Genomic DNA, 5,760 nt, shown 5'->3' with positions numbered 1-5,760 from the left:
GGAAGAGAAAGCATCTTGTTTTCAATACTTGGGAAGCTCGATGACAGAAACATAAAGCCAGAGTCTCAGACTGGGTACAGAATACAAGTCTAACTCCCATGTCTGGGCGACTTCTATTACATTCAACCATGCTCCCTCCCCGGAGAAGGCAATGGCACCCCACTCCAGTATTCTTGCCTGGAAAACCCCATGGATAGAGGAGCCTGCAGCCATGGCTGCAGTCCATGGGGTCGCTAAGAGTCGGACACGACTGAGCGACTTCACTTTCACTTTGCACTTTCATGCATTGGAGAAAGAAATGGCAACCCACTCCAGTGTTCTTGCCTGGAAAATTCCATGGACGTGCATTGAGAAGGAAATGGCAACTCACTCCAGTGTTCTTGCCTGGAAAATCCCAGGGATGGGGGGGCCTGGTGGGCTGCTGTCTATGGGGTCACACAGAGTTGGACACAACTGAAGTGACTTAGCAGCAACAGCAGCAGCAGCATGCTCCCTCCCATGGTTTTCAGGGAGGCAAGAATTCCCAGGGCTTTCTCTCTCCTTCAAAGTAAGAACTACGAATAATAATCATATATGATATTTCTTGAACACTTACTGTGTCTTGGGCTCAGTAATGGACATCGTCTCCTTTAACTCCTGACAACCCTGTGAGATAGAGGATAGGACCGAGTCTCAGAGAGCTAATTAGCCTAAATAATAAGAATGGTACAGAATGTTTGCAAGGATTAGTAAGTTTAAAGCCAGGCTTTAAGACCCAGTTCTTTCAGGCTCTTTCCCACCATGCTTTTCTGTATCCGGCAATGCACAAGAAACTTCTGTTTTGTTCTTTACAGTTCAAGGATCTTCCTCTGAAGTCACACCGACTCCTGTAGGATTCAGACCGTGGGCCAGTGCGGGCTTATAACCAAATGGCCGGAGACACAAGAAGGTCCCATGCACACGTGATGTCCGCTGAGACCCCCTCCTGTTCAGCCGCTGTGTTTTCTGGAAGGAGAGCAGGAATACAGAATTCACACTTGTGGGTCAACTCCCAATAAGCACCTCAAAGCCCCTGAAGATATATCCCAGACAGATCTTTTCAGACTGCCATAGGAGAACCACCCCCAGAACGTTATTGAAAACATTGCCAATAAAAGTGATGAACCACTTTTGCAAGTGACCCAAGACTAAAACTTTTTTTTTCCTTCTTTGCCTCACACGACATCCCCTTCATCTGTCTTATATTGTAATCAGATACAACCTTGATAGAATGAAAGCAGAGGTCACACTGAACAAACTGGCACTTTACGTGCTCTGAAAAAGGCTCCTTTGTAACAGGGAAATTATAGCATTTCTATAGAGGGATTTTTCTTAAAAGGACAGGCTGCTTTGTTCAAATGGTGCTGATTTCAGCGCTCTGAGGAGAGAGCCTTTTCAGACTGTCGGCCTCCTGAAATGTGTGGGGTTCCTTTTGTTTGTAGAAACCTGCATATATTACAGGGAATATATTAAAATAGAAATTATAAACCATTTCTAGGCAATGTTTTGATGGCCCAGAGACATCAGGCAAAATGCAAAATGGTCCCCACTTGACGTTTGGCTTGTATATATAGTATCAGATGTCATAGGAGCAGATACAGAATATGGTTCATGGATCTCTGTGGGGCCTGAGTTATATGCTTTGTCCACACACATGTTGCTTCTCTTGGGAGGGGAGCTGATATTTGCAAGCAGTGATATTTCAGATTATAGTATTCAACTTGCGTTTAAAAGGGAAAACAGCAACAAGACAAAACTCTTGAGTCTAGGCAATGTACAAGAATAAAGGAAATGTAACTTGGACCCATGTTGCCCTGAAACAGCAGGAACCTGGCCAAACTTGGGAAATAATATTGCAAAGCAGAGTGTGAAAGTCTGAAATGTGTTTGAGCTAAGAAACAAGGGTTTGTGTCAATTGAAATGCCAGGCATGTCATGTCTCAACATGTAACGTTATCAAAAATTAAGCAAAGTGTTTCATTTTCCCGGTGTCGATTTTAACACTTAACAATATTTTTGGCATTGTAATTACTGTTTTCATTCCATTAGGCCTTCTGTGAGCAGGAATGTTTTGTCTACAACTCTAATAATCATTTATACTTTGTAAGAGCAGATGTATCGCTTCATTAAATCTGATTGTTTATAGCTAATCATAAAAGTTTTAGCAAACCCACTAAACCCCATATTTAGGTTTTAAGTGTTTGTTTCTCACCCCCTTAATTATATCATGAATGAAATCAGTATTGTCATTTTTCATGAAAGAGCTGTATTTGTGGTGGGATGAAATGAGACCTAAAATTTCTCTCCCAGGTAATAAAAAAGGGAATTTCAGTGTGATATTCTTTAATTTCATGCACAGTGAATGCTTTTTAATCTAAGTCTGGGCAGGAAAAAGCTGCCTTCCCCACTGGCATCATCAAGCCATTGTATTACTTCCCAAGAAATAGGGTGTGTTTAGTTGCTCAGTCATGTCTGATTCTTTGCAACCCCATGGACTGTAACCCACCAGGCTCCTCTGTCCATGGGATTCTCCAGGCAAGAATACTGGGATGAGCTGCCATGCCCTCTTCCAGGGGGTCTTCCCAAACCAGGGATTGAACCCAGGTCTCCCACATTGCAGGTGGATTCTTTGCGAGCTGAGCTACCAGGGAAGCCCAGAACATACTATGCTGCTGCTGCTGCATCGCTTCAGTCGTGTCCGACTCTGTGGGACCCCATAGACAGCAGCCTATCAGGCTGCTCCATCCCTGGGATTCTCCAGGCAAGAACACTGGAGTGGGTTGCCATTTCCTTCTCCAATCAATGCATGAAAGTGAAGTCGCTCAGTTGTGTCCGACTCTTCTCGACCACATGGACTGCAGCCTACCAGGCTCCTCCGTCCATGGGATTTTCCAGGCAAGAGTACTGGAGTGGGCTGCCATTGCCTTCTCCAGAACATACTATGATGAACCCCAAAAACGAATGCGAAGACAGAAGTTCACAGTGGTCAAGTAACTTCTCCAAAGTTGCATAGCTCCTTGGCAAAGGAGTGGAATTTAGATGGCTACTTAACCAGGGCTTCCCTGGTGACTCAGAGGTTAAAGTGTCTGCCTGCAATGCAGGAGACCTGGGTTCGATCCCTGGGTCAGGAAGATCCCCTGGAGAAGGAAATGGCAACCCATTCCAGTATTCTTGCCTGGAGAATCCCATGGAGGGAGGAACCTGGTAGGCTACATTCCCTGGGGTTGCAAAGAGTCGGACAGGACTGAGCTACTTCACTTTCACTTAACCAGGAGTGATTCAATCTGGATTTTGTGCAGGAATTCCCTGGAGGGCTTGTTAAGGCAGATTACCAGCCCCACCCTCTGAATTTCTGATTCAGAAGGTTTGAAGTGGTGCCTGGAGGGTCTGCATTTCTAAAAAGCTCCATTGTGATGCTGATATCATGTACCTTCCTTAATTTTCTGTTGTTGTTGTCAGTTGCACAGTTCTGTCCAACTCTTTGCAACCCCATGGACTGCAGAACGCCAGGCCTCCCTATCCATCACCAACTCCTGGAGCTTGCTGAAACTCATGTCCATTGAGTGAGTGATGTCATCCAACCATCTCATCCTCTGTCATCCGCTTCTCCTCCTGCCTTCAGTCTTTCCCAGCATCAGGGTCTTTTCTAATGAGTCAGCTCTTCACATCAGGTGGCCAAAGTGTTTCAGGAAGGGGGACCCTTTCCAAGGCCTAAATGGGGCTCTTTTCTTATACTTGGAAATGTCTGAGGAAACACACGTGCTGACAAAGCACGAGATTTTATTGGGGAATAGGGTAAAATTTTATTAATAGGAAAGCTATGAACATCCTGTGTGGCCTACACTATAAATAAGGAAGAAAGAATCAGTCTTAGAGGTAGCAGGATGAACTTGATTTTAGATACAGTAGGAGAGACCTGGCCAAAAGAAAGAAGATCCTGCAAAGCATCCATTTCACAACCCAGTCTGGACTCGCAAGACCTGTAAACTTTCATTATGTGAAGCCACTGAGATTCCAGTTTATACGTTACTGTCACAAAGCCTAGCGTGCTCTTCTGTTGTTGAAATAAAAAATTCTAGCTCCAGTGGGTAAAGAGTCTGCCTGCCAATGCAGGAGACACAGGCTGGATCCCTGGGTTGGAAAGATTACCTGGAGAAGGAGATGGCAACCCACTCCAGTATTCTTGCCTGGGAAATCCCATGGACAGAGGAGGCTGGCAGGCTACGGCCCGTGAGGATTGCAAAAGAGTCAGACACGACTTCATAGTTGATTTAAAGTGTTGTGTTAGTTTCAGGTGTACACAAAGTGATACAATATTATGTGTGTGTGTGTGTGTGTGTATATATATAATGATATTTATATATCATTGCTGCTGCTTAGTTGCTCAGTCATGTCTGACTCTTTGCAACCCACTGGACTTTCAAGCAAGAATACTGGAATGGGTTGCTGTTTCCTTCTCCAGGGGATCTTCCCAAGCCAGGGATCGAACCCATGTCTCCTATATTACAGGCAGATTCTCTTACCTGCTGAGTCATGGGGAAGCCCTTGTATATCATTGCATATATTATTTTTCAGATTCTTTTCCATTAAAGGTTATTAGAAGATACTGAATATAGTTACCTGTGCTATACAGCAAGTCCTTGTTTATCTATTTTGTGTATAGTAGGGTGTGTCCATTAGTCCAAAACTCCTAATTTATCCCTCCCCACTCCTCGCCCCTTTGGTCTAAGTCTGTGAGTCTATTTCTGGTTTGTAAAAAAGTTCATTTGTATCACACTTTTTAGATTCCACATATAAGTGATATCATATGATGTTTATCTTTCTCTGTCTGACTCACTTCACTTAATATGATAATCTCTAGGTCCATCCATGTTGCTTCAGGTGGTATTATTTCATTCTTTTGATGGCTGAGTAATATTCCAGTGTATATATGTACCGTATCTTCTTTGTCCATGCGTCTGTTGATGGACATTTAGGTTGCTTCCATCTCCTGGTTATTGTAAACAGTGCTGCAATGAACACTGAGGTGCACGTATCTTTTCGAATTAGACTTTTCTCTGGATATATGCCCAGGTGTGGGACTGTTGGATCATATGGTAGCTCTATTTTTAGTCTTTTTTGAGGAACCTCCATATTGTCTTCCATAGTGGCCTCACTGATTTACCTTCCCATCAACAAGGTAGGAAGTTTCCTTTTTCTGCACACTGTCTCCACTATTTGTTATTGGTAGAATTTTTGATGTTGGCCATTCTGACCAGTGTGAGGTGATACCCCATTGTAGCTTTGATCTGAGCCTAGCCCATTCTAACTACCGGATGCTCACTTCTCAGGCTGTCATGGGGACCGAATGATGCCGACCAGGGTGCCGAGGGCAGTGGCTAGCTTCCTGCCTGTGATCAGTAGACAGTGCGCCTCCCTCCCCCAAGCTGCACCCACACCCGAGGGGGTCATCGGCACAGGTGTGGGGAGGCTCACCTCTCACTCCAGTGGCATGTTCTTCCCGCTCACCTCTCTGAATGTCATGACAGCCTGGAAATGGTATAGCGCCTACCTGGGCATATGCAAATACCGCTGCCAGATTTATAGAGAGATGATAATAGAGCTCTCCAGCTAACAAAGGCAGTGCTGAAGTAAAAGGTTGGAGAGCATTTTGATGCAAATGTATGAAGAGGTGTTTTTTTTTCTCCCTGTCAAGTCTTCCTTGGCTGAGATAATAAACAACTCCAGCAGCCTGGTTCTGTCC

This window comes from Bos mutus, chromosome 14 (assembly GCF_027580195.1).
Source record: "Bos mutus isolate GX-2022 chromosome 14, NWIPB_WYAK_1.1, whole genome shotgun sequence".
Classification (NCBI taxonomy): domain Eukaryota; kingdom Metazoa; phylum Chordata; class Mammalia; order Artiodactyla; family Bovidae; genus Bos; species Bos mutus.
This window is presented reverse-complemented; position numbering follows the sequence as displayed.